Here is an 18,824-nt window from a genome sequence, read left to right as displayed (position 1 = left end):
AGCCTAATATTTTAAGTCATATGATTTTGTAAGCCTAACTGGAGATGCTCCTCATGGATGCAGAAGTATATAGTCAGTGAGAAGTGGAGGAGCTTGAAGAAAATATGGAGACAGCTATAGACCACCACAGTATACCTTGCTTTGTGGCTAGATTTAATCTGAGGGCAGGGGCCATAGGTGACACATGAGATCTGCTTGCCTGTGGTGAACTGGATAATATGAGCAATATGCTGTAAGTGTGGGCTTGGAGTCAGTTTCTTTGTCTGAAAAATTTAAATGACAACACTTACTTTGCAGCATTGTTTTGGGGATTAAATGACCTAATGGGTGTAAAGCTACTTATCATGCATGGTACATGCCCAATAAATTTGACCTATTCTTATTTTTGCAATTGTAATTACGTTGTCAGATGGGCAGATCTGCCTAACCAAGTATGAAAGCTTACATATTCAATACGAAATAAATATAAAGTAATACAGTTGCCTTTGAACTACATGTTGACTAGTGCTTTAGATGTTCATTCATTCCTCATTCATTCATCAAGAGACATGTATCTGAAACTCTGCTAGGCATTTGGGATTAGGAAGAGGAAGACAAAATCTGCTCTCAACGATCTCTTAGTTTTAGGGCAGTCAAGGCATAAGCATGTCATTATAATGTAGTGTAGTAAGCACAGTAATTGATCAACCCAGGATATTTTGGGAGTTCAAAGAAGGAAGCATCCAGCTTAGGGTGAAGTACATCCTGGAACTGGTTCTTAAAGTGAGTTGATAGATGTTAGCAGAAGAGAGGAGGCAGGCAGGGAAAAGATTTTAAAGTCCCTCTGTTCATGCAGTTCAACTCAAAGACTCTGGAATCTCATACTTTGTTTAATTTTTAAGAATTGTACTACTAAAAAATTGTTTGAAACTCATCAGCCTATTTGAATGATATGCAAAGAACAAGGTGTATTACATGATAATAGGAGGATGAGTCAAGACTTTGTTGCATTGGGAGTGGAACATACCAGGATTGCTGTAGGCAGAGTGACACAATGTATTTTAAGGAACCTGGTGGCTGGGAGCCCAGAGAAGCTACTACCACATGAAATTGCCTAGGTGATGCCACCCGGTTCTCAGCTTTAATGGTGCAGGAAGCTAATTGTCAGCTAACAGGAGGTGACTGGCCTCTTGAGGACTGGTTCAATTTAAAAATAAGAGATAAATTTAGAAGCAATAATGCATTCACTAATAATCAGCAATATGAAATTTGCACAAACTGGGTTCTCTGGGTGGCTCAGCGGTTTAGCGCCTGCCTTTGGCCCAGGGCGCGATCCTGGAGACCGGGGATGGAATCCCACGTCGGGTTCCCGGTGCGTGGAGCCTGCTTCTCCCTCTGCCTGTGTCTCTGCCTCTCTCTCTCTGTGTGACTATCATAAATAAATAAAAATAAAAAAAAACATTAAAAGAAAAGAAATTTGCGCAAACTGAAATTCTCAGCTTGTTATGACTGGTACATTTGCTCCATACAGGCATGCTAAATACTAGTCTCTTGAGATCCTCAAATCAGAACAAATGGAATTAGCTAGAGTGGGCTGCCTGGTTCACACAAGGGTCTGAGCAACATGGGCTGAATTTCCTGTCCTGATTCTTCAAAAACTTAATCTATTTGATTTCCTAGTCACAAATTCTCATTGTTGAGGGTTATTTAACAGATGAAATCTGGAGACAGGGGCAGGTCTTAGGCTGATGAGCATCTAACGAGAATGCATTTTGGAATAGGCATAAAGAGCATATGCTCAGGAGGTGTCATGAACTAAAATCATGTTAAGACTTCAGGAGAAAGAAATTTGCATGGGAGCATATACCTGCCATATAATTAGTGCAATATTGGCTATGAGAGTGGAGTATCTTTGAATCTGTGAGAGCTAGATACATTATATTAACATTATATTAACATAATATATTATTATCGTGTTATATTAACATATAATAAATTAACATAAATTAATGTAAATCAACATAAATTAACATAATCACAAGGTATTATTCATATTATCTATTTATGTAAATTTTATGTAAAATAATTAGATACTGTGCATGGAAAAAAGGTATGGAAGTATACATAAAATATAATGGGTGGTTTTCCTATGTAAAGAAACACATATGGAAGCTTGAGTGGCCTTCATTTTCTTTTTTTATCTGTGATTTCACAATATTCTAAAAGAAAGATGTGCTATTTATGCAATAAAGAATCATAAAGTTAGAAAAAATTAGCATAAGAGGAAAAAGACAGAATGTCTTCCACACTCACTGAAACAACTACTATAATGTGGCATGGATGACATGAGACACAAGCAAGTTAAGACCATGAGAAACACTCTAGAAGAGAGTGGAAAGGGAGATGGTTCAAAAGAATATAGGAAGGGCAGTGGTGCTACAGAGAAAGAGATTTCTTTTCAGTCTGGACTAAAAACTGGAAGGGACTATTTTTAGTAGAGAAATTTGAAATACTCCTCCCATTGGCACAGCTGGCACCAAAAATACTCATCTTGCATAGGATAATAATAATGTGGGTATGCATGGTCAGAGCAGCAAGTGCCAATATAATCAATTTGCCAATATAATGAATTTGCCTATCACCGATTGGGAACTCCAGTGGATGGTCCTAGACTCCTTTGGCAGTTGCCTGGGGGCACTATTTAGAACACACGAGACATGCTGTTACTGCATTAACCAACTCGCTGTATTTCAAGGGCAGTCTAGTATCCTTGGCAATATTCCATCCCACCCAGATGCAATGGTGGCCACTCTGTCTGTGTGCTCAATCTGCTGTATCTCCTGAAGGGTAAATTGCTAGGGCTCTATGGGGGTAAATTGGGTTTCTACCCCCCTCCAGAGCTAGGACCAAAACCCTAGGGGCACTCTCACCTTCTGTTGTCTCTGTCACAGTGCCTGACCCATCTAATTCAAATGCTAGCCCTGCTGGGGAGATGCTCAGAGCTTTCATCTGCTTCAGTAGTACTTTTGCTTCCTCAAAGGTGCTTGCTGCTTTGATTCCCAGTCCCTTACATGCTCTTTCTTTACTTGGCAGTATAAGGGATGGAGACACTGTGCCAGGTGGAGAACAAAAGTCCTCAAAAACCCCCAAATCCCTACAAAGGCTTGCACCTCTTTCACACCCATAGGGGTTGAATAGGCTTGCAACATATTCATCATAGCTTCTGAGATAACTTGTGTCTTGCCTGATTAGATGACTCCCAACACCTTATGGTGGTGCCAGGGCCTTGAATTTTCTGTGGGTTCACTGCCCATCCTCTCCCTCACAAATGTCCCAGCAAAGCCTGTGATGTGTCCTGCAACAGAAGCAAATCCTCACTTTAGCAGTAGGCCATCGATGTACTGGGCCCATTGTACTAATGTGAGGAAGGAGTACAGGGACAGATCTTGGGCTGTCATCACATGACATATGATGGGGCTGTGCAGGTAACCTTGGGGAAGCCTACTGTTGCTCCTCCCATGTGAAGGCAAATTGCTCTTGTGACTTGGGTGCCAAGGATTTTCTGAAAAAGGCATTTACTGAGTCCAGCACAGCATGGTGCACTCCTAGGACCCTGGGCAAGGTATCTAAGATGGTGGCCATGTTGGACACAGCTGCATGGATGGGGAGGGGAATATCGTGTTCACTTCTCAGGTGTCCACGGTCGTCTGCCATGAAGCTTATTTACAGGTCACACTGGGCTATAGAAGCACTCGGAGCAGGAAGTACAGTGCCCACAGGGCAGTTCCTGCATAGTTTCTCCTATCTCCTTATGCTCCAGGGAATTTATATTGTTTGACAGTGACCACCCCTCATGGGGGCAGCAGACTTACCAGTTGGCATTTCCTCTCAGCACTGGCTTGATTACTCTAGCCTAGAGGTGGAATTCACCGATACAGGTTGGCAGAGTCTGATTTTGGAGGATTTCAATGCCCAATACATTCTCTGGTATTGGAGAGATAAAAAATATCATGTTCTTGGGCAGGGGTGGGGAACACTGAATTTGAAGTGTCAAAAGGAGCTTTCTGACCCTAACTATTGGCCCTCCATAATCATTGATGACACTGAGGGGGGCCCGGAAACTTCAGAGGATTACCATGTATTAGAGGACATTTGGCTCCAGTGTCCACCAGAGCTGTCACCCTGTGTTTATTTCTGGAGGACCAGTGAATGGTGAGCTCTGCATGAGGCTTCTGGTCACCTCTAATGACCTTCACATGGAGGTAATCTTGGCTTGCGTCCTATACCTGGAGCATGGGAGGCACCCATCCCTAAATAAGACTGTATCCCTGGGGCCTCTGCAGGAGCAGTGCAGGGGACTGTATCCCTCAGGGCTGGCAGAGGCAAACGGGGCTGGTCTGAACTGTTCTGGCTTTAAGGCTTTCCACAGGACAACCAACGCAGTTTTGGGTTGTTGGCCCATGTGTTCAGATGGGATCCCCTCAGCCATAAGGTCAAACCACACTTGTTTCTGGGTTATTTTCATTGGACCCTTTACAGCCTTTTGGCTTTTCCCGCTCCCTTTCCATTTTGGATCTTTTTCACAGCCCACACTGGTCTCTGGTATTTGTCAGTCTCCCCCAGATCAGCAATGGATCAGCCAACATCATAAATGTCTGTCTCACAATAGGCTCAGCAGGAATATCAGCGTCCCACATTGGGGTGGACTGGAGATGCTGGGGTGGACTGGAGCATCTTAGTCTTCACTCCTGCAGTGAATGTGGCCTCATCAGGGCCTTCAAAGACAGGGATGCAGGTGGTCTCTCTCATTTCCAACCCTCTAAGAATTTTCTTTTCCTTTTTTTTTTCTTTTTTGACACATCCTGCCTTAGGTTTATTTATACAGTTAGCACAGGAGGATGCCAGTCTGCAGAAAGAAGCCCAGGGGTCACAGCCGTCCTCCTGTCCTACATCGGCAGATAGAAGCCTCTACATTGGAGCCTTCTTTTTTGGGCCTGAGCCACCTTTGAGAGAATGAGCTGTGGCTGCAGCTGGAGCCAGAGCCACAACATGTTCTGGGCCTTGGTTTGAGCCTTGGCCTTGGAATTTGGCCAACAGGGCCTGAGACCCTTGACAATATGGGCATAAGCACATTTCTAGAGCGTGGGGTGAGTGATGTAAGCTCAAGTTGATTGAGCTTGTGACTGCTGCCCTTTGGGGTCTTGGACTTTACCAGGGCCTTGACAGCCTCGGCACATACACTCATGATCTTGGTGTTGTTGGCTTCCATCTCCTTTAGGCCCTTCTTGCTGTGCTTCTTGGCAAAGCGCATGTTTCTCAGGAACTTGGGGTCCACCCTCCTAAGAGATTCATATCTTTGTGATGCAGTTTCTTGATGTCATTTCTGTGCCATTTTCGTGGCTGGTTGTAGGCAGTGTGGTTCTTGGATCAGGTAATGTCTGCACTGAAGCCCCTGACTCCTAAATCACCAGGGACTGGAAGAGGAGGAGGAAGCTCCAAGAATTTCTTATATCTCCTCTAAAGATGTCCAGGGTACCAGATGCCCAAAGAGGTCCTCCTCATGGGGCTGAGCCTCCCTGCCAGCTAGAATAATCCAGTGTATAAAGGAGTGAGGACCTCAAACCTCTGAGTGCTAAGCAGGTGCTGCCTGAGGGCAGTGTCTGTGGTTGATGTTGCTCATTTTCTCTGCCTCCTGCCTGGTCAGAGAAATGCCGGGACCCCTGCATCTCCTAGCTGCACTAACCACACTTGGATCCCTTTCTAGGCCTTTTGCGGGAATTTGGCAGCTCTATCAATAAGCTCAGTGGGAGTATATTCTCTGGTCATGAACATTTCCTGAACTGGGGGCTCCCCACTAGCTGGGGTTGCTGTTGCCGGGCTGGCGCTTTCCTTTGTGTTTGGTGTCGGATGGCAGGGGCGCTTCATTGGCTGCACTGTCACTTGGCACAACACCTCCTCTTCACTCTGCTTACCTGCTCAGGGATGCTCTGCCCAGGATGCCATATGCAGTTTCTTAAACAAGTGTATTAAAGCAGCCAGTGTTTTCAGTGTGTTCCCCTACTCACATTCAGTCTACAGGCCATTATCTAACCTAAGGGACCCTTTTCCCACAAAGAAGGGAACCTCCCCCCGCCCCCACAAATGCCTCTTTTCTGAGGCCAGTTTCTTCAGTCTCCTGGCTGGTCCAGCAATCGCCAGTTCACAAACCCCTGGGGAGCTTTTCAGGTGAAATCTGAAACTGGCCCTGCTAGCAGAAAGCAGAGAGAGATGGAAGAAAGAAGCAGGCTGGTAGGTGGCATGGAGGTTTATTTTTTTTATTATTATTCTTTTAATCTATATAAAGGTTCTTAATGAGCTATTTTAGGCATGCAGTTTTTTTTAAAATTTTTTATTTATTTATTTATTTGTGATAGTCACAGAGAGAGAGAGAGAGAATGAGGCAGAGACACAGGCAGAGGGAGAAGCAGGCTCCATGCACCGGGAGCCCGACGTGGGATTGGATCCCGGGTCTCCAGGATCGCGCCCTGGGCCAAAGGCAGGCGCCAAACTGCTGCGCCACCCAGGGATCCCAGGCATGCAGTTTTAATAAGCAAGAGAGCTTACATATGAGGCTTGTCATGAGGGGCAAATGAATCCCAGCACCCACCCACCAAATCTTAAAAGTTTATATGAAGGTCTTATCTGGGTTCAGTCCTGTACACCATGCAGGTGTTCTCATCACCGTATCAGTATCTCAAGGCCATGTCCTTGGGCAGCCTCTGGAAGTGGGGAAGGCGAGCGGAATGCATGTTTCAGGGACAGGATTGGAGGTGAGGAAACTCCAATTGCTGATTGCCTGGTCCAGCTCATAAGTCAACCTGTGGTCACATCTTCTTGATGACCTCCGTCAACATCTTCCAGAGAATTCCATTTTATAGCGATAGAATGGAATTAAATGAGAATCAGTGACAAAAAGGTAATGACAACCTCCCCCAAATATTAAAAAATCCTAAAATACACATTTAAATAACATTAAATAACTCATGGATGATGGAAGAAATAATAAGCAAACTGAAAATACTCAGAACTCAATGATACTGAAAATACTACATCTCATGGCTCGTGGGATTCAGCCATTGATTGTTTATATGTATGTTTCCCTCAGGGAAGCAGGGGGGTTGGGGCTTCCAGTGGGCATGAGGCATTTTACTTAGGCCATATCTTATCTATTTTCTAGCTAAGTGTGTTCCTTTATGAAATAAAATCTAGTAGCTATTACTCTGTCAAGTGAAAAATGAATTTTGAAGGGCCAGTTCAGCTAGAAGTTGTGCGACAATGTATGACTGTTGTAGTTTACCACTTGGAGTTGAGGTTGGAGGAGTGCTGATTTAGGACTCACTTTGAAGGAGAAGTACCAGTGAATAGGGTTGTATCTAGACAGTTTCCAGCCTTTCTTAATTAGACTCCTTGAGAAATCTGAGCCCTAAAGGCCAAAGACATTCTTTGTATGTAATGAGTTAACCTCTCTTATACATCTGGAATGGATTTTAGTTATGAACCATTTGGGGAGAATTAAGGAAGGAGTCACTTAAATAACTTTCCACATTCCATGGTTCAGATGAGGAACCTTGGTTGGAAAAGGCTGCGAGACCCTGCCCTGACAATGAAGTAAACCCTGTGCTGGCCCCCTGGGCCCTGGGCTCTCATACTTGGGCTCAGCTCAGGGAATCCTAGTCTTGGGGAAGAAGTAGGTGACCAATGATCAAGTAGAGCTGTATGAAAGGCCCAGACCCTAGACTGATGGAGTGCATGCTTGAGATATACTTGAGCTCATGCTGAAGATTTTCCCTTGGCCTTAGGGCTACCCTATTCTCCCTCCAAGTCCTCTCCTTGACTTTGGAGCCAAGTGAAAACAATTCAGTTCTTTTGTATAGAAGAAGATGGCTGTACAGGACACAGTAAAGCGTGATCACTGGACTAAGATTGAAACTAGAGTAAGAAAACAGAGACATGATTCTTAGGTATCATTTTAAAAATGATAAACAGTTCTAACAACCCCCTGCATCAGAATTACCCAGAGTCCTCATTTAAAATGGAGATTCCTTTTTGAATCAGTGGGGCTTAGAAGTCTAATTCAAGTTAAAGAACTGCTGGCTTAGGCAGATTTGTGGGCATGTGGTGAAAGCCTTTACCCAACCCATGTTACATCTTAATTATGATGTAATTAATGTCTCCTTTGATACACATACGATCTCTGCCATGTGTGGACTCAGTAACTATAATTTAAATCGTCAGAGTGAGGTTCCAAATACCCATGACATATAGCCATTGGGGGCTTCTCTGAGGTGCTAAGTATAAATCAAGTGGTGTGAGGTCAGCTGATGGCCAACAGTCCCAGCATCTCAGCACAACTTTGTAGCTCTCTGGGTGGCTTTGCATTTTGCAGGAAGAATTATTTGCTAAAATTGAATTTAGTGATTGTAAGGATTCATAAGATCTCAGGGCAGGCAGGAATTTCCTCTGATCTGATTCTTTCCATCTCTCACTCTCTAGAAAATTCTCAGAGTTCCTAAGTCTACTCCTAATTGCCATACCATTGAAATTTTCAATTAAGTCTGGATTCTTTTTGTCCTCTGTAGTATTTGGCTCAGTTGAGCAGTTTCCCATTTTCCCATCTCTTTTTTTTTTTTTTTTGGATTTATGATGTCACCCTTGTGTTCTTTCACTCGTTTTCATTGATTTTTCTTCTGCTTTCTGTGTCCTACAGGCAGGCAACCTCACTTTACTCAGATCTCATCAAGGAGGCTGTGCCTGGCCACCTTCTCCAAAATGACACTCCTCCAGGACATGTCAGCCCTTTTCCCTGTTATGTTTTTTGTTTGTTTGTTTGTTTGTTTCTTTCTTTCTTTCTTTCTTTCTTTCTTTCTTTCTTTCTTTCTTTCTTTCTTTCTTTCAAGGCTTATTTGAGAGAGAGAGAGAGAGAGAAAGAGAGAGAGAGAGTGCTTGAGCACAGGGGAGGGGCTGAAGGAGAGAGAGAATCTCAAGCCCACTCCATGGAGCAGGATGTGGGATTCCATCTCAGCATCTTCCATCACGACCTGAGCCAAAACCAAGAGGTGGGCAATTAACTGACTGAGCCACTCAGGTGCCCTCCCTGCTTTATTTTCTCAACAGTACTTACCACCATCTGATCTATCATTTATATAGGCATGTATGTATTTTTTATCTCCTTCATCTTTCTCTGCAGAATATAAATTCCTACAGAGAAGGAAAGTGGTCTTGTTCATTTGTTTGTTTTGTGTTTTATTTCTTCTTCTGTATCTCCAGAGCCTGTAACAATGCTTGACTTAAAATAAATGCTCAGGAAATACTTCTTGAATATATAAAATAATGTATTTTCTCTCTTTATTGTCAGGCGTCTGGAAGGAAAGTAAGATACACACAAATCAAAGAGATTATTGAAGATGTACGCATGGTGTAAGGCAAGATAAAGTACCCCAGTGTTAATAATAGCAAAGGCTCCATGATCATCCCATATCTGAAGGAGTGAGAGGAAAAAACTGTGTGGAAAGGACACAGAAGCTGCAGTCTTGCACTCCAAAGTTTCTCCTCTAGGATTGGCTACATAATTTCAAGACCCAATACAAAGTGAAAAAACACGGCTCCTTGTTCAAAATTATTAAGGATTTCAAGACAGCGACAGCAGAACATTAAACCAAGCATGAGGCCCTGCTAACATGGGACCCTGTGTGTGATAACACAAGTCACATGGCCATGAAGTTGCATCTAATCTCTTCCCTCTTTCCAATCTTCCATTGGCTAAATCCAACTGGTAACCAGAACTCAAAGAAGCTTATTTGCTGAATGCCTGATTCCTGGGGACACAGAACTGAGTAAAAAGGATGAAGTTTGGATCTGTACCAGTACCAGTGAATAGGGTTGTATCTAGACAGTTTCCAGCCTTTCCAGCAGAAAAAAGATAGCCAGCCCAGATAAGTGTAGAAAATATTTATCTCTATGACCTTCTATGTCTGAGTGACAGAGGGTGAAGAAGGTATAAGACACTTTAGTATTAGTCAATAATGATTAAGTATAGGCACATTTCCAAAATGATTAAAGAACAAACACAAATATCAAATAAGTAGTATTGAGAAGAGAAAGTAAGTAATAACCCCAGGGTTTCAACTGCATCATTGGCTCTGGGGTCTGGCCAACCTCTGCCCCAGTACTGGCCTTGACTTTTGGTAGCTGTGTAATGATAGGAAAATTGCTCATTTTTATCGCTAGAGTCTGTAAAGCACAGATAATTATTTCAGAGGTTGTTGTGGGTTAAATTAAAGGATGTCCCTAGCCACCAGTGGGTGTTCAATAAATGTTGGACAATAGAAGAAAGCTGGGATCACAGATGGAAATAGATGAGTTGGGAAAAGGTCTTTCTAGTTCTATGGATTTCTGGGAAAGGGGAAATGTTTGTTCTACAGTTTTAGAGCTCCGGTGGTTAGGAAGTTTTCTCTAAAGCCATCATAGATGGCTACTTCTGAAGAATATAGCCATTTTTCAGAGAATGCTATTTGATTTTCCTGCTGGGCTTGACAGAAAGGATAGAGACTACAGGCAGGCAGACATGGTTACAAATCCTGTCTCCACCAGTGAGTAGTGGCAAGTTGTCTTAAGTCCTTTGGCACAAATGTCAATAGTGTGCCAAAGAAATGCTCAAATTTCTACCTAATCTGCCACTCTTTTTTACTTTTTCAGTTGAGCTGGATTTAGGAATCATTTCTTTTGCCCTTCTTCCCTAAAGCTTAAGCAGTTGCCATCTCCAGCAGTCAGCTGTGCTTCTTTTCTGTGGGTTTCACCCTTGTTCCCTGGGCCTTCCTGGTCACAGAAGTCTCAGCGAGAGAGTTGAGAGGGGAAGAAAAGAACAAGAATCTGTGTTCACTTCTGCAGGAAAGTTCTAGTTCCTCATTGGCTTTTATCCAGACCTGGTTTAAATTTCTCTGCCTTGGGAAAGAAGAAAGCAAAAGAGGAAGCTTTGTGCCTCCCTTCAGGAAGTATATGAGTTGAGTAAAATGTGTCTCTAGCAGGTTGAATAGTGCCCCCCCCCTCCCCGCCCCAGATATCTCCATGGTCTGCGAATGTTACCTTATTTGGCAAATGAAATCTTTGCAGATGTACTTAAATTAAAGATCTCCAAATGAGATCATTCTAGATACTCTGGGTGGGCCCTATATCTGATAACAAGTGTCTTCATAAGACACACAATAGGGATAGTCATGGAGAGAAGAGAGGGCCATGTACATATGGAGGCAGGAATTGGAACCCTGGAATCCACCAGAAGCTAGAAGAGATAAGGAAGGATTTAGAAGGCACACAACCTGACACCACCTTGATTTCATAGTTCTGGACTCGAGAACTATGAAAGAACAGATTTCTATTGTTTTAAGCCACAGAGTTTGTGGATATCTGTTACAAGCAGCTCCAGGAATCAATGCAATATCCAATCAACACCAATCATAATGAGTATACGCACTACTACTAATAGCTGCTCTGTATTGAGCATGAATGGAAGATAGCAGTCTCTCGAAGCTGCAAGAGAGGAGCTGGCTCCTCATGTTATTCCCAACCTGTCCATCTCCAGCAAGCTGGATTGTGTTATGATAAAAATGTATTTTGTGGGATCCCTGGGTGGCGCAGCGGTTTGGCGCCTGCCTTTGGCCCAGGGCGCGATCCTGGAGACCCGGGATCGAATCCCACGTCAGGCTCCCGGTGCGTGGAGCCTGCTTCTCCCTCTGCCTGTGTTTCTGCCTCTCTCCTCTCTCTCTCTGTGTGCCTATCATAAATAAATAAAAATTAAAAAAAAAAAAAAAAAAAAAATGTATTTTGTTTTTGGTCCTGTTCCTGGCTTGAGAATTTCCTGAGAAACCCTGAGAATTTCCTGAGTGGTAAGAGTGTTTTTTGTATGCTAATGAGATGATCCCTAGATAGTGTCAGGATGAGGGCCTGAATGCCAGAAAAACTGACCATGGGATTAGAGGGTTAGAACTTTTGACCTGCCACCCACCCTCTCACTGCTGAGAGATTAGTCCAATAGCTAATGATTTAATCAACCATGTTTACATAATGGAACCTCCACAAAAATCTCTAACCAAGGTGGTTTTTGAGAGTTTCTGAGCTGGTGAAGCCATCAACATGCTGTGAGGATGGCACATCACGGAAGCTCTACACATACCACCACCTTGGCCCCCACATCTTCTTCCATCGGGCTGTTCCTGAGGTGTATCCTGTATAATAAACTGATAATCATTAAGTGAAGCATCTTCCTGAGTTCTGTGGGTTATTCTAGCAAATTATGGAAACTGAAGAAGGGGTTGTGGGAGCCCTGATTTATGGTGTGTCTGTCAGAAATATGGGTGGGTCTCTGGTACACGTGACTGGTGGCTGGAGTGGTGACAGTCCCGTGAGACTGAGCCCTTAACCTATTGGGTCAGTGCTAACCTTGGGTAGCTGGAATCAAAACTGAATTAAATTTTTTTTTTAAGATTTTATTTATTTATTCATGAGAGACACACACAGAGAGAGAGAGAGAGAGAGAGAGAGAGAGGGGCAGAGAACAGGCAGAGGGAGAAGCAGGCTCCATATGGGGAGCCTGATGTGGAACTCGATCCCAGGACCTCAGGATAATGACCTGAGTCGAAGGCAGGTGCTCAACACCAAGCCCCCCAGGTGCCCCCTGAATTGAATTATTGGTTACCTAGTTGGTGTCAGAGGATTGGCTGTTGGTGTCAGAAAAGACATCATATACACATCACATGTGGGGAAGACAAAACTCCCATGTTGATTTTTGTTTTATTGCTTTTAACAAAAGAACTGCACCAATTTTTTCAGGGTATAGATAACTACTAGATCACAGTTTACTGATTTACTAGAAGAGTGTGCATTCCTGCTTCATGTTAGCTGATCCCAAGGTTTGGACTCTTAGGAATCTGCCCCTGGAGGGATGTCAGCTCTCCATGCCTCCCTCGGAAAACCAGGCAGGTAGCATTGCTGCCCTTTCTAGTGCATTCTTTCTGCGTTTTGGCTTTTAATATTGAGGAGGTCGGGTCTTGGTGAAACACACAGGTGTGGCCTTTTTCAGGCCTGACCGGAGGCCGTGGCACCGGCTCCCACAGAAAGCTGCCCTCTCCATGCCAGCCTCGGTGCCCGGCCCCCGTGCCGCAGCCTCTGGAGGGAGGTCCTGCTCTCTGCCTACTATCAGTCCAGCCCTGGGGCCTTCATTCCCAGGCCTCTTACCTAGGCCTTGGCCAGAAGTCCTCTTCCAGTGCCCATAGGGAAACTAAGCAGAGTGTTTAGGGAGACTTCTCCACCCTGAATTCCCTATCTCTGATGATAAAAATGTCTCTCTTTCTACCTCCTGGGGCAGGGAGGAGATGCCTTTCTCAGGAGAAATTTATTTCCTATTTTCAAGGGGACAGAGAAGGGGGAGTCCTTCTTGCACTGGCTATTTCTCAAGTAACTTTCCTTCTTGCACTAGCTATTTCTCAAGTAATTTTCTTCTTGCACTGGCTATTTCTCAAGTAATTTTCATTCAAAATAATATGCCCACGTGACATATTCTGGCCTGGACTGCCCTGAACCCCAAAACATGGAAGTGAAGGGGAAGGTCGAGGGGTCCTACAAGAGGAGGTAGTGTCTGAGGTGAATCTCAAAGTGTAAGTGAAGCATGTGGGAGAGATGTGAGAGCAGAAGACCCCACTAATTAGATAGCAACAGCTAACAGACAAGAGGGGTTCCCTCATGTCAAGAGAGAAAAACTAGAATTTTAATCAGACTGAATGACGGTGAGGAACGAAACCAGTCAGCACAGCCTATGGTGACAGATTTCACAAAATTCAGCAAAATCCCCGTAAAGACCCCTGAAGCATGTCTTATCACACTCCTCAGGGACTGCCACATCCTGAAACTGGGACCAGAAATAGCAGGCTGTATCCTGCCTGTCACTGTGCCCTGAAGTTTGGCACCTGAGTCCGACAATCTGGAGAGAGGGCGCAGAATTTGTGGGTTTTGCCTATTTAACCCTGAGCCTAAACCTTCCCCTCTGGAGAGTACTACTCTTTGGTTTGTAGCCAAAGGCTGCATCTCCCCACATTGGAAAACTAGTGTGGCAATAAAGCCCTCCCTTACTTCTGACCAAATTAGCATTTCAGGAATTTTTGCTGACAGATTCCTACGCAGTGGAATCAGCACAAGCAAAGTCATGATCATTACCAGCAGTGAAGTCATCGACCTGTGTTATTGGTTGCCTCCTATATATCAGCCATGGAATGGGTTTTCTGTTTGGGTTTAGTTTTCTGTTTTTGCTCATTTTTCTTAGAAATGCTACAGCTCCCTTCTCACTGGGATGCTCCCAGACCCGTTGGTGGTGGCCTCTGGCACATACACAGGAAAATGAAGCAGATAATCTTGGAGAACTTGTGAAAAGTGAAGACGCAGCTATGTTTGGAGAGACATCGTTTTGATGTGCACGTGGCAGGGGCATCTGGTCTGTCAGGGCAACTGGACAAACAGTCCTTAATGGCTTAGGTGCCGGACAACAGGGCACTGTGGTGTTTTGCTGAAACAGGTGTCTGTTGTGACAATCCAGGTGTATCATTCCTGTAGTCTCCTGGTTTTGTGGCCTGTAAACCCATTTCTCGTGCTTTTCCAGAGACTGAGGAAGCCTCCTGATAAGCTCCTTTCTTTTTCACTAGCTTGAGTAGACTTTCTTCCCTGTAACTGAGAACGTGACTGGTCAAGAGGCTCTTCTAAGTGGGGAAGAGGTTTACAGGCAACAAGGCAGGAAATTTCTCCTGGGGTGGGGAGCTGAAAGGCATCACTCAAAAGCTTGGGTGGGGAGATGTGAGGCTCCTTGCTCCCATGGAAAGGGTGAGTCATGTGCCCAACTTGCTGGTTGGTACTCACTTTCTCCTCCAAGTGGGACCTGTACATGTCCAATAGTATCCTTTGTTCTGCTGTCTTCCTGTCAGTCACCACAGGCCTCAGGGAGAGCAGCCACAGATGATGAGACAGGCCGGGCCAGGCACCCTCCCCTCTGTGCCCTGTTCCTCGGAAGCCTATTAGTGCTACACTGTAGGGACCCACGGTCCACTCTCTTTCTTTATTTGAACAAGTGTGTCAGCAGACAGAATCATTCAAGTTTAAAGTACTGCTGTAATAGCACTCCAAGCAGTCTCAGGGGCTAACTTGCTTCAAGCCCCTTGCTTGCTGACCTAAGTCTAGCTGAACTCACTATCCTTGAAGTTTATAGAAGGCTGGCCTTGAGTGAGGGACCAAACTTTCCCAGAAATCAAGGCCTGATGACACTAGAAAATGATGCTAGCAAGTCTGTTCAGGGTCATGCTGTCATGGGATTAATCACCTGGGCACCTCCTCACCTCTTTTCCTCCCCACACCTTCTCCTTTAAAACTCTCTGGCTTCACCTGGACAGGGAAGGAAGATGGTCTCTGAGACATTTGTCCACCACGTCCCCAGGTTCCCGGCTTCCTGAATGAAGCAATCATTCCTTTCCTACCCTCACTTGTCTCTCAACTGTTGTTTTTCAAGCAATGAGCGGCTGAACCTGAGTCTGGAACCAGTTCTCTTTCCAATAACCCTCTAATGACCACCTCATTCAACTTTCTCTAAGTCAGATTGAAACTGAGGGTTGAAGAGGTTAAGAACAATAACTACTCTGAATATAGTTCTCCTCTGTTTACAAAGGTCTTATCTCTAAAAACTTCTTTGGTCCTCACAGCAACCCAGTGAGGTTAAGCAACTGGCCCAAGCTTGGCTCTTTGCTTCACTTGTAGCAAAGCAGAGACAGAGATGTGCATTTCTGGGTGTGTGATCCTGTGTACTAATGCTCAGAGGCTCTGCACACTGATTCTGGTCTGCTAACACTGTCACCAGTTCCCATAAAGTACAAGATTGAGAGTGTTTAGAAACTTTGATGGCAGCAGGACATTGCCCCAATATTCAAGTGTGTGATTTTTCTGTTCTATAGAAGTATCATTCTGAGATCGATTTGAAATGAAAAAACAAAAGAGTCCATTACATGAGAAACTCTGCTCTACACTGCTTTCATTCCTGAGGTGAACAGGTGACTGGGTAGTCTAGGGTCTCTTTAGAAGCTGCAGAAGGCTTTTGCACAATTCCTACTCTCAAAGAACATCCATTTGCTCACAAATCACGAGATCTGATTTATTCATTTTCAAAGAAATATAGAACTTAAAGTGATAACTCATGTTTTTGGTAACACATGTAAATTGTGAGTCATGCCAAACAAGATAGGAGCATGTCACTGGTTTCTCGGCCATGAACTCTATCTACCCTGGGGTTGGGTTAATACATCAAACAATTTGATTTTTTTTAAAGATTTTATTTATTTATTCATGAGAGACACAGAGAAAGAGGCAGAGACATAGGTAAAGGGAGAAGCAGGCTCCTTACAGGGACCCCGTTTTGGGACTTGATCCCTGGACCCTGGGATCACGTCCTGAGCTGAAAGGAGACACTAGGCGTCCCCAAACAATTTAATATTGAAATGATCTCCACAAGGTTAAATTGCTACTATTTAAAGGTACAGGATAAATGTATTTTAACTGGGATTGCATTGGATGATATAAGTAAGCACATGCATAAAGCCTTATATTCTTTAAAAGTAGGGAAGAAAGATAATGGCATTTTTAGCAAACGTAAAAACAGTGTGCTGTGACTGCAGATACAAAATCATTTTTCATGAATTCTAGACTGGACATTCTTATCTTTCTGGAATGGCTAACTTATCATCATATAATGGGACAGGGTCATTTTCAGAACACATGTTCTAACATCTGGCTTATCTGCTGGCTGAACAAAAATTCATGGCACTCCAGCACAAAAGGAGCAATTTCCCACACTACTTTTGTTATTGTTCTTTTTTTCAGTCACAAATCTAAAGCGATATGGTACTCTCGGACAGGAATGCTTTAGTACAATAACAGCTTTTTTCTTAAGAGTGAAAATCCTTTTTGAATTTCCTTTGGTTGGTGAAAACAGGTGTGAATATAGGAAGTCTTTTGTAAAAGCAAGTGGAATTAACTCAAACTTTCGGAAAATGGGGATGCCTGTACTCTTGTTCCTTAGCAACTCAATTATTATCTGACTTCCTAGGAAGGCAGATGGAAAGTCAGCTCACCTACAACATCGCCTTGTTCTCTTGCTTCCTCCTATTACTAATGTATCAGTGCCTGTCACGGTCACCACTATCACTTCCAATAAATGCCATTTCTGAGTCCTTCAACCTAAGAAAGAATTTCTTATAAGCTAATTTTCTTAGGGCTTCACCCTTTCCTCTTTCTTTCTAGAACAGATTATATATTTTGTAGAATGTCCCTCGATTTGAATTTGTCTATTTGTCTGATGTTTTCTCATGATCAGGTTGAGGTTATGTTTTAGGGGAGAATACCGTGTGTGATGAGACCCACTCAGTGCATCTTATCATGGGGTAGAGATGATGTTAATGTGTCATATGAATGAAATCATACAATACAGAGTCTTTTGGGTCTGGCTTCTTTCAATTAAGGAAGTTGCATGTAAGATTCATCTATTTTGTCATGTGAAACAGTAGTTCATTATTTTTTATTGCTGCGTAGTATTTCATCAAGTGGCTTTTCCATAGTTCCTTTTTTTTTTTCCCATAGTTCCTTTATCAATCCACCTATTGAAAAAATCTTGGTTATTTCCAGTTTTGGTACTTATGAATAAAGCTAATGTAAACATTCATAAACATGTATTTGTGTGAAGGTAGTTTCATTTCATTTGTATAATTACAAATTAGGAGTGGACTGTTGGACCTGTGGACCTGTGGTAAATGTTTAACTTTATAAAACCTGCCAAACTATTTTCTAAAGTTTCTGTACCATTTTACATTGTTGCCAATGATGTGTGAGAGTTTCATTTGTTCTGCATCCTTGTCTACACTTGATATTGCCAGATTTTTTATTTTAGCCACTTTAATAGTATGTAGTGTTATCTCATTGTAACTTTAGTTACCTTTTACTAATGACTAATGATGTTTTACATCTTTTCATATACTTTTTGCATTTACATATCTCCTTTGGTGGAAAGTCAAAAAGCAAATCAAAATTAAAGCTGCAATTTTTCTAAATCTAAGTTGTCTAACAGGAAACTGAAAACAGGAAGGTAAACACAGAGTGGTTTTAAAAACATTTAAAATTGGAAAAAATTATTTTACTTGTATATGTTTCCAGTACTCCTCATTTCTTTTTGAAGATCCAAGTTTCTATCTGGTACCATATGCATTTAATATGCATTGTAGAGTATATGTACTGGCAACAAATTCTCACTTTTTTTTTTTTTAGAAACACATGTAAATTGTGGTTTTATATTTACTTTTGAATTTTGTTTTTGGCTAGGTATTGAATTCTACGTTTCTTCATTACTTTAAAGATGTCATTTTATTGTCTTTTGGTTTGCATAGTTTCAGAAGAGAAGCTGGCTGTAACTAATATAGTTGTCAAAAATTCCCTATTAAATAGTTTCAACACCTATGTCATGTGTGTATCTGGGTGTCTCTTGAGAAAGTGAATAAATCCTCTTGCTCTCTTAATCTATAATCTCCTTTCCTTTCCCTGAAAAAGAATGTTCCTGTTTTTGGCATTCTAAAGTGGTGACTATGACTAATGATATGTAACTATTAAGCACTCTAAATATGACTAGTTTAAATTGCGATGTTCTGTAACTGTAAAATATACTTTCCAAGACTTATCACAAAAAATGAAAAATATCTAATTAATAATTCTATGTTGATTTAATGCAGAGATGATAG

This window comes from Canis lupus, chromosome 27 (genome assembly GCF_003254725.2).
Source record: "Canis lupus dingo isolate Sandy chromosome 27, ASM325472v2, whole genome shotgun sequence".
Classification (NCBI taxonomy): Eukaryota; Metazoa; Chordata; class Mammalia; order Carnivora; family Canidae; genus Canis; species Canis lupus.
This window is presented reverse-complemented; position numbering follows the sequence as displayed.